This window comes from Tenebrio molitor, chromosome 8 (genome assembly GCF_963966145.1).
Source record: "Tenebrio molitor chromosome 8, icTenMoli1.1, whole genome shotgun sequence".
Lineage (NCBI taxonomy): Eukaryota > Metazoa > Arthropoda > Insecta > Coleoptera > Tenebrionidae > Tenebrio > Tenebrio molitor.
This window is the reverse complement of record NC_091053.1, coordinates 5,368,055-5,380,160: the sequence shown is the minus strand read 5'-3', so window position 1 is coordinate 5,380,160 and position 12,106 is coordinate 5,368,055.

Below are 12,106 nucleotides of genomic sequence, written 5' to 3'. Positions count from 1 at the left end.
AAATTCAAAGAAATCTACCCGTACCTATAGCAAAAAATTCACTTCGTAAGAATCTGGTTGTTTCACGTTTTTAGGTAGCTTAGTTTTGGAGATATGAACGGTTTTAGGAAAATCTTTCCTACTTTTTTAAGCCATTACGCAACGTTTTTCGCCAAAATGGCAGAGAGAAAAGTTGTTCCTTTTGATGAGTTCTATTACCAGTTAAAATTAATGCACCTATTTCAGAAACACCCTCTATAATTAAGAGTAGAAGTGAGTTTTTTTGTCCAGGGATTGAAGACCCAGACGAACTCGAAGTCGGCAACTGGGCGAAGCACAAAAAGACCTTCCACTCTGAACGATATACTTACATATACCATTTTATCGGATCACAAAAAAAAATCAGACATCCTAAACTCATTTATTTTCTTTTGCTGCTGCAGTTACAGTAAAATGACAATTTTCAAATTTTAAGGCACCAGTAATTCCTAGTTATCTTGTTGCAATATTATTATCTAGTACTTGCAGGTTCAGTAATATTAGTAAAGTCTACTAAAGTCTAAAGTTTACTTTTTAACGTTGAACGGCCATCTTGTTATTTTTAATTTTGACATTTGTCATCCGTACACACGGGCAACTCCTGTTACACCACAGTAGGTAATCGGTAATTTCGTTATTTCGCTTTTGAGAGACTTTTTTTAATAGAAAAGTGCTTCAAATGATCTTACATTTGACATTTCAACTCCTTGGATTTGAAGTGTTGCAAGTCCGGTTACAAAAAAAACACTTCAACCGTTTCTATAGAGATACCTACACAAAGACGTGATTTTTGACCTGTTGAAGGTAAAATAATTTTTTGGATTTCACCAAATGGTAAAAGACCGTACACTAATAAAAGTAGTACAGTTCAATTAATTCTGTCTAAAATTATACACTATGTATTGTGACATTTATAATTTTAATTGCGGTGTAGTTTAGCACCTTTCACTTTCTCATCCATTCCAAATAGACGTATTTTTTAAGACTGAACTAATTGAGTGGAAATTTGCAATAAAATTAGTAAAGTAGGACTGACTGCAATCGATACTGAGGCAAAAACTTGTTGCATATTTTTTGCTTTCATAAATTCAACGCACTCAAGCATTTCTCGTGATAGTTCAAATCCTGTGTAACAAAAATATAAATAAAACAGTTTCATCATGCAGTATAATAAAGCAAGGAGATAAAAGAGATGTTGATTTTTTAAATAAAAATTAAATTAAAATAAAAAAAAATTAATTGGATTCACCTAATAATGTGACATTCAGAATGTTTATTTTTGTTTATTCTTATCAAACCTCATTTTACCATCTTCTGCATTTTCTCTTTCCCACAAAAAAAAATAGAACTGTTATAGAGGGTGTTTCTGAAATAGGTGCATTAATTTTAACTGGTAATAGAACTAGTCAAAAGGAACAACTTTTCTATCTACCATTTTGCCGAAAAACGATGTTTAATTCCAAAAAAAAATTGGAGAGATTTTTCACTAAAATAGCCCTACGCCACTAAATACTGCAATGGCTAATTAAGATCAGCGCTAATATGAAAAGAAACATCCAGAAAACGTGTTTTAACGCCGAAATCGAAATTCAAATAAATCTACCCGTAGGTATAGCAAAAAATCCACTTCGTAAGAATCTGGTTGTTTCACGTTTTTAGGTAGCTTAGTTTTGGAGATATGAACGGTCTTAGGAAAATCTTTCCTAGTTTTTTAAGCCATTACGCAACGTTTTTCGCCCAAATGGTAAAGAGAAAAGTTGTTCCTTTTGATGAGTTCTAATTAATGCACTTATTTCAGAAACACCCTGTAGATAGTAAAGTTTTGCTTCTTATTTCGTGTTTCTCAATGTCTTATTAATCCTGTTTTTCGTTTTACAACACTTTTTGTTCTCTATCTACAAAGACAAGAATGTTGCGAACAAAATTAGTTTTAAGCATACCTAAAACTTTTTTAACTCTCTACATATTTTTTTAGCATAGGATGACTTAATTGCCATTTCAGGACACTCTAAATATGGATTAGATAGAAAAACAAATTCTAGATGAAGCGATTTTTTTTACGATAGGTAAAACAATTAATTTTAATTTTAAATGGCAATGTATAAATCACCCTGTATACCTACCTAAAATATTTAAGTGCTAGTTGTGAAATTATTTTTTTTTTGTTTTTTTTTTCTTTTAGTGGGGACTCATTTCTTTATGCGGATTTTTTGTAAATAATCAGGTATGTATTTAAACAAATTTATATCATTTTCATCGTAAATTGTCGAATTGTTTATTCTATTGTGCTTTTGCAGCAATATTCTAATGACGCATTCTATACAATTGTTTGTAACAATCCAAAACACCAAACAATGTTATTAAAAAATTATATAATAATAATTCTTATTATTGTTATGAATAAAACATTTAGGAATAAATGATTTCAGTTCACAAAAAATGCAGCTTTATGTTGTGTTTTATTTTTACATATTTAAATACAATCTTAATGAATTGTAAGGGAAGGTGGGGCAAGACGGGATATTCAAGGTTTTGACTAAAATGAAACAATACTTCTCTAATGAAACTTTGTTTACTTAATTTCTTATTGATTTTTATTGTTTTTTTCTTTTAGTGCAATGTAATAGACAAATATCACGCCATTTAATATCCTTCGGCATTTATACGCAACACAGATAAATATAACACACGTCAACTGCAATAAATAAATGGTCGAGCGACAATTTCATGTGCATTGTCCGCCGGTTTTAATGTAATTCTTATCAGAAATCAGTTCTTTCTGCGTGTAGGTACACACATCCAGTAGCCATGGCAGAGGGAAACATGCATAAATCCACACAAAAACCCACTTTTCAGTGTATGTGTCAATGTTATGCGGAGATAACAGGTCGTGGTAGATGTCTGATTGGAGGACACCACTGTATAAAATGCAATTGCATTTGTGGTGTTGCGTGGGCGGGCACTGTTCGATGCGATTGTCCACAGCCACGCCTCTCCTGTCCATTGGCGACTGCACGCAGCTCTAACCACGCCTCTTTCCATCACTGTCGATAGCACTCAATCAGACGGATCGATGGGTGTCAGATCGGGACCGACGCAGATGTGGATGGGATGGCGCAGGTCTCGTAGGGAGCGAAAGGTTGGTTCAAGGTTTTTACCCAAAAAAAAGCCAACCAAGCAATGTTTGGTTTGGTTTTTCAGATATATTATGTAAGTAGACATTTTCTATTTAAAAATTCATTTCCAGACAACCAAAGTAAATACCTACAGAAATTTAACATAAATGTATAAATTTGAAATACTTTTGTTAATTTCTCTAAGTAGAGAGTGAATTCACCAATAAGTGAAAAAGAAAATAATGAAAGATACCATCGACAAAATCTTTTAAGAAACTTGAATAAAAAGTGAATTACACCAAGCAAATAATACCATGCCTTCAAATAAATTCGGAATTAAAGTAGGTTTTGCTTTTTTATGAAGTTTTTTTATATAGAATTTTTAAAGGCACAGCAGTGACCTTGGACAGCACAATACACGTGTTTAAATGTCTATTACCAACCGTTAGGTAATAGACAAAATATATAAACCACAGCCTACTCTAATTCCGAATTTATTTGAAGGCACGGTATAGTAGGGTATAAGTAGGTACTTATTATATTAAAAAATGAAACAAAAAGTTTATATTTATTTAATTATGTACGAAGAGCTAGATAACTAGTATTTAGTAATAAGTATGTAAGTGGATATTCACTAGATAAATGCTGTTTTGAACTTAAGACACTCTAACATACTTAGGTACTCTAAAAATACCTAATATTTTGTAAAATAAGAAGCAACAATTTATGTTACTAAAAAAATGAATGAAGAACATGGAATAAATTGAAGAACCCAAAAAATGCTGAAAATATTTTTTATAAGTTTCCTAATTAAGAACTCGATTTTACAATAATACATTATTATACGCTTGATTGTGACACGAGTTGTTTGGGGCACGACGAACACAGTGAGGAGTGCGTCTTATACAGGTTGTCCCAAAAAAAAGACGAGTCCATAGGTCCCTTATTTATTGGAGGATTTTCATTATCTATACGCCAAATTAAATGGTTGTTAATAGGCTACAAAACGGCTTAATAAATTCACGTATAGCTACATTTCAATTGATTGATAAAGCTCTTTAAATTATCTGGTCCAGTATTCAAAATAATAAATGGTGACATTTCTTAACTGCAAATTTGAAAATACAATTCTTACGTAAAACCAAAAAGTCAACATCTTTGAAAATGTTTACCACTGCATCAGGGTACTGTGATATGCTCATAGTTTATAAAGTATGTGTTGACAGCTCTTATGCTGAAGAAGCTTATGCTGGACGTTTTCCTCGTCAATAATATCTTACGGCGAAATAGTTATTGTATTGTTCAGTCGGGCTAGAAATGCAGGAAATTTAATTCCTGGTGCTGAAGGAGTTGGTGGTGTAAGAGGCTCGCACAAAAAGCTGTTCTTCAGGCTTACGAGGAATACGGAACGTTACAACATCGCAGGGTTGCTAATATGTGTAATATTTCAAAAAGCACAACACAGCGAATTCTACGAGATAATCGAAATCATATTTATAATCATACGCTTGTACAAAATATCTAGCTAGAAGATCTTCTTCTTCCATTCCAGTTTTGTGAATGGTTATTACAAGAACATGAAGTAAATTCTATTTTATAACAGTTCTACGCTAAATCCAGTTTATATTGAGATAAAATAAGAAGGAAAAAGAAGAAATGAGAGAATAGCTACACCGCCACAAATTAAGTTGCTTCATAGCTTATTTTAGTCAAATATGAACTACGTCTAATTTTTGTAGATTTTCAAATTTTTCCTTTGACTTTATTGATCGAGGTATTTTCCTGTCAGAATTTGACATTAGTTACGCTGACGTTGAAAGTTATCTGTGTTTCATGTGCATTATTAATATGATAATGTAATAGGGATCGAGATAGCTTTATAAATTGTATTTCGGGTTGCATTTTTACCTCGTCAGGTATATTTATAAAGTTATCAAGTAGATGCATTGCTTAAAAATCATTTTTTTCAGTAATTAGTCCTGTCTAAGCCATTAAGTTGATTGGATAAATTTGCACTACGGGCTGATAACATATTTATCTAGAGAAATGGCAGAATGACCCTGAACAAGTTACTGTATTCCCGAAAGTGTAAGAACACTTTGAGAAAATGATATTGCAGGAAAAATATCTAACTGTTACCTTCTTCGACAGAGCTTGGAAAAAGTTCTCTTAAGGAAACTAAAAAAAAACATACGCAACACTATGAAGCTTGTATGTTTCAATATGAGTACCACGGTTCATTTTTGCGTTTCGGAATAAAGAATAATCACTGGGGGCAGGATCTGGCAAATATAAGGGGAATAATATTTTGAAATCGACATTGTAGACAACAGGATAGAAATTCAGTTCTTATTGTCCTGATAGAACGACAGGTCTCGTTTCAATTATTCTCTTCCTTTTATTCCTCTTTTGCCTCTTTTTTCCAACACGTAGGAGATTAATGCAACATAATACATATCTAATTATATTCCTGCTACACACTGTATACACGACAATTTGAAGATACTGCAGCAGAATCCAAAAAAATATTGTCATATTTTACTTGTTGAGATGAGATGATCCCCATGTTTCTCTATTCTTTACCTTTGAAGTAGTGATACAAATCCTGATTCTGTTTCAAAGTAATGTTTAAAATTTTTATTTAGCCTAACAATAGTTAATTGTATCACACGGCCACAAACTACACGTTTGCGAGCATGAGTACGGTTTGCAGTACGAGTCGATAGACGAGTATTGTAAGTACGAATGCTCGCAAAACAGTTTCTGGACGTGTGATACACAAAATTTTTCATGCCGACTTCTGCGGATTTTTGTTAAATGGAAGTTAAAGCACTTGTTTTAATAATTGGTATTAGGGACTTTTTTTGTGTTGGCAACACTTTTAAACACATTTAAACATTTAAATTTTAAAATCAACATTGCTCTTGTTTCCTAACATTTATTAAATTTAATTAATTTGTTTTGTTTTTGACATTTTCCTGAAACATTTGTTGTAATAAATACACCAACCCATATTCAAGAAATGGCTCGAAACGTAATTTTAATTAATTCATTTTAGTTAAATATTACTTCTTTGTAGTTTGTACGTTGTTATAAATAGAAAAACATTTTCAACGAGCCATCCACAGAACAAACATTGACGTTTGATAGAATTCTGATAACAAATGCCAACCGAAACCGATGACAACTCGAAATCCCTACTTTTAGCCGGACTAGGCCGGCAATGCATGTGTTTCTGGACGATTTCGAGATCTGTAATTTACCAAATTCCGGCCGGAGGCACGAAAAATTATTTCTTGTTCGACACTGTCAGAATTTGAGAAATTTCTCCTGTGTGAGCGGATTTTGATAAATGTCACAACTTGTCAAAACGAAACGTCAAGCTAATTTTAAAGATTTTAGGCGATTTGGAGCCTTTAAGGGGTTCGTCGAACAAAAAAACGTTGTATTTAACTCGTTCTTGTGTAAATTGAGCCTTTTTTGGCACTCATGGGCTCCAAAAAAAGCCCAATTTATACACGAACTCGTTAAGTAAACTACTATTATGTGTCTCACTGTTTTATAAGCAATATAAAAATGTAACTTTCTGAATAGCTGTATAAAAATAAAAAGAATTGTTTTTATAACACTATAAAATAGTAGGTACATCTAGAAAAGATTTTTGTAAAAGCGTTTATAAATGTGCACAACAGCAAAATGGAACAGCAACCACCTATACAGAATGAATCCGAATTCGACCGACAAACTTTCAGAGTAGATTCTACAATCAAAAATAAGCATAAAACTGTTAATACATATGGGGTCAAAAACGCTTAGATTGCCAGATATTCAACAGAAACGTATAAACAATTACGATATGAATTCCTTGGATGTTATGGGGTTATCTGTGCATTGAACAGGGGGGCGAAATTTTGACAATTTTTGTAAATTGTACCGGGTGAGGCATCGTATGCGCGCACGCGAGAAATCGCGACTTCTAATTAAATAAAATTGTCTAAATTTTTCAGACTTACTTGGCTATTGGTAAGGTACATTTCATAATTTTTTTATAATTTTTCACTTACAAACAAAGCCAAAAAAAATTAAAATGTAAATTTCAACCAAAAAGTCAAATTCTGATTTTTATACTAACCTACCCAGATTCACTTCCTATAATTATTTACGAAATCTACGGAAAAAAATACCAATTAGATTTTGAATTAAACGCAGTTTTACATTTGAACTTTCAAAATCATTTTTATTTATGACCTGCTACTTGTGCTGTCGTAAATTTAGGTGACAATGGAAACTGTCAATTTTATGGCAAAAAGGTTTAAAACGGTCGGCTATACCTTTGTTGGGAAATTATACCATTGTGCCGTAAATCACCCGTCTGGTTTACGTTTAAATAAAAAAGCGAATTATTTAGCTAACCAAGTCAAAATTTGTAATTGTGCCACCAGGGTTTGATGGGCTAGCAGATACAGATTCATTTAGTGTAAAAACTTTATAGGTAAATTAACAGTTAATTTCAGAAAACTAATAAAACTGTTACGGCCTTATTTATTAACAAAAAAAAATTTAAAATTTTTTAAAATATACCTTATCAATAATTAGTCAGGTATATAAAATTTCGCCAATTTTATTTAATTAGAAGTCGCGATTTCTCGCGTGCGCGTATACGATGCCCCACCCGGTACATAGCTCCTTTTTATTTTTGTACGTTTCATCAAAAAATTCCACCCGATTCCTTTTGTTATTAGTAGAACTTTTTAGCATTTTTGACCCCGTATGCTTATTTTGGGTCATAGAATCTGACCTGAAAGTTTGTCGGTCGAATTCGGATACACCCTGTATAGACCAGTTATTAGTGATGTTAGTATTACTTGTCACTATTGTACAGAAATACACAAATGAATCAGACATGTCAGCCAAGAAATCCCTCACGTTCTTATCTTTACTGCATCAAACAAGCCTGCTTGGAGTAATGTACATAGTATGCGAATTAGATCTATACTTTGTTCACTTAAGATGTGTAGTAATAAAATCACGTGGTTTTCTCCTACGCTCAGCATTGGACAACACTAAATAAAGTAAAGAAAAACAAGGCTCTATTGACACGTTCATTGCAGTGCAACGTCTCAGCTTCATGCAATTATGTTCGAGTATTTTATTTATTTAGTTTATTCAGTAATAACGAAATTATCCTGAATTGCGAAGGGACCTTGGAAAAGTTTCACGGTTATAGAAAAGAAGTGATTTTAACATCATTTATAACTTCAAAGTCGCTATCTACAAATTTTTATTAATTGGGAGTTTCAGAATACTGTAGGTATGCTACGCCACTGAAATACTAAGGCGATTTGGGATTTGCATTTGACAGGTAATCACGTGGAATTTGTGTATTGAGCTGAACAAAGTATAGTTCGGTCTAGCTAGGCAGAGACAGCACCGTGTCTTACAAAATGTTCCTTTCATAAATAACTAAAACAGTTATATTAGATACTTTTTTATGCAGGTATTATCTATTAATACATATTGATGTATTGATGCTTGAATTACCAATTAATTTTTTATTGAATTTTTATTCAATGTGCTTGGTGCATTTTTTCTTACAAACTTAATCGTTGCTACTCTTGCATAATTCTGAAATAATTTTAAATGTTTTTTCAACTAGAGTTTGGAAAAGGAACATATTTGAATACTAATTTGAGTTAGGAAAAGTGGACTATTTCCTCACAAGTGCGGAAATAATATTTCAACACTAAAAGTTCAATTTTGATGGTTTCCTGAAATACGTTAGCTACTTGTAATTTGTATAAGATAACTTCAAAATTTATAACTAATTAATGTTTTTTTTTAAACTTTCCCTAAACTAACACGAAAAGCTTTGTTCAATATTCGTGCGCTTTTACTCTTCAAGTAGATATTTGACTTGTTTTGCATATTCTTCAATATCAAATGGTTTACTATAACAGATATTTTAATAGAATTAATACCTAGGAAATCCATTTTTTTCGTACACGGCATGATCCCATGCCTAATACGGAAAAAAATTACATTTCCTAACTTATTGCACAAAAAGCTACTATAATATTGATTTATCAATTTATTTGTAAGTAAATCAAAATTTCGATTGCTTCTTTTTAAACGCTGAAAAAATTGGAAATCTAAACATTTCCTTTATGAAGTTATGAACTGCCACATTCTTATTTCGTTTCATACTTATCCCAAAATTTTTTTGATTTTGTTTCAATTATGCAATTTCCGCTTATTCAAAGATATCTTAAGGAATGATTTCTTCAGAATTCGTATAGAAGATTCACAACGAGCGAGGATAAAATAAATGTTTGTACAACGCAATCTTGGTAACGGCAAGTGTGCTTACTTTGATGCTCCAATTTTGACAAAAATTAATTTAAAAGTTTAAGTTTTTTTTTTTAAATAAAAAGAATGTAGCAGAAAAAATGTCGGTGGCTTATAGGTAGCAAAACCGCCAAGAAACTTTTTTGTTTATAGATATTATTTATTTCTCAATAAAATACAAAAAAATGTCGCCTGCAGGGTAGGACATTATGAAACAATTTTAATTTTAAATTCCTACCTTACTTTTTGCACACTAATTTAATTTAATTTTTTATTACCTACTATTCAAATACCATTGGTTAGTAAATAATCTAATTAATGAATATATTATTCCTATTAATAATAAATTGATAAATATGATGTGAATTTTTTATCTATATTTTTTTAGCCACACAGTTATTTCTCTGTAATTTAGAACAATTGGCTCACCTAATTTCTTGACTAACGAGACGCCATTTCGAAGTTGTTGACAAAGAACAACTTATCAAACGTCCCTCGAAAAAGTTCTAAAAATAAAGAAAGTAAAGTCGCAATTTTTCATCAAACTCAGCTCATTTCGATAATTTGCTGACCACACTCGTATCTCATTTACAACTATCAACTTTGACTCTTTGAATCTTCCTTTAATCACTTTATCAGCTCTTTCTGTTGCTCAAATGATCGACATCACCCTCTCTAGTAAATTCTCCCGACATAAACAAATTAAAGTCGAAAGAGCGTCAGGTTAATAGGAATAAACTTCCATCAGGATCCGTCAGTCCTCGGCGTTAGTTCGGAATAGTTTGATAGATAAGTGGATAAGTCCTCTGTTATTTTCCTGGTGCCGCCTTGTCATCCGTTGACACACTTATTTAAGCGGTCATATGAATTGCGATTGTCTCACGGCTATTATGCAACGTGTAGGCGAAATTGTTCTATTTTTAGGTCTTTCTTTGTAGTAATTCCGACCGTGTTACGCATGTACGCATGTGCGTGCCGATGACGTGCGCAAAAATCAAATCACCTCAAAAAATAGTCCCAGACACAGCAAATAAGGGGATGAAGGCTTCGAATAGTAATTTTTTTGCAGTTTCCAAAAGTAAATTCAAGTGCACCGTTATATTGTGAAACAAGAGTGGTCCCACAACGGAGCCCTGTGGCAGTGCAAAATATAGATAAATACTGGTCTAGAGAAATTTTTTACGAATATGTTCACTTTGTTCTAATTTTAAATAGTTTTGGAAGAAAAACATTGTCCAAGAATATATCAATAATACTTTGAAAGAAGATATTACCATTTGAAAATAAATTTTTTTGAAACAGATTGTTACATCAGCAACAGGACGAGGATCGCTCTCACGTGGCACTCGCCTCACTTGGAAACAATTACGATGTGCACACTAGATTTTGAATCGAGTTATGGATGATGGTCGGCCGGTTTGATGGTAATATCTTAATCGCAAGATACGAGTGAGTTTTCAAAGATTTACGATAATGTCCCATGTGGGGCATAATTTGATGTGCAATTCCGAGTATTGTGGTTGATGGCGAGTGTATTAATTAATATCCAACGTTAAAAATAAGGACCTGGAAGTGACGGCCGGGATGAGTGGAACCCCTGCGGAGGTTGGTGCCCCGGGAGGGCTCAGTGAGGGTCTGCGATACCGCCGCTTGCACACCTCTTACGGCTCCCAGCTTCGGCGCCACAGACCAATAAACAATTGACTTGAAAGCCATAAATATTGTAATAAATTTCAACTCTAATTCATTCTAGTGCAGTGCGGATTGTATGTATATGCATGAGTTTTTGTAACTTATTAAGGCCCGATGGGTATTCTTCGGCGATGGGTAGGTTGGCGAAGATGCGGGGTGGTGTGGCTACCTACTGAAAGCAGTGAGCTTCGAGCTGTATTTAAACCTTGATCCTACATTCACTGTGTTAAAAAAATATTTTTGAAAATTGCAGAGCACTTAAAAAAACTTGGTGCCGTTTACAGGTGATTTTTTAAAGAAGAATTAAAAAAAATGAACATGACTAAAATGTCAAGAGCAGTTATTTATACATACTTTGAGTCCCAACAGTTTGGAATAATGGAAATAAGGGGCCTTCAAATAAATTTATATGGAAATTCAATTGTTTGCAACATTTTTCCAGCGTAGAAAATGACACAAGAAACGTTTGATATTTCAACGAAATAAAATTAGATTAGAAAATATTTTAAATTTTTGGAGTGCATTCTCCCTATTTCCCCGCCACGGAATATGACAATATGATAATTGGGAAAAAGCTTACCATGTAATCTGTGTAACTCCGGAGAATAATTGGTTACCTACAAAAATTACTTTACACTGTTAACAGAATTAGAATGTCTCCTACGCCTACTCTAAATATATATTTATTTGAAGGCCCGATATTTTCTTTCCCGTTAAATTTTTCGAAAAAAACCGAGACAGGTCGATGTTAATTTTTTAAAAGAATCATATTCCGATAACTTTAATTTTTCCGCCCATTTTCGTTTCCTCATAATAACATCATTGTCAGTTGAATTTCAATATTGTCAATCTCACCAAAATAATTTTGCGATCACTTCGATAAAAGATTTATTGAGTGGCTTGGGCGAAGAGGAACAGAAGAATGAGAATGTTCG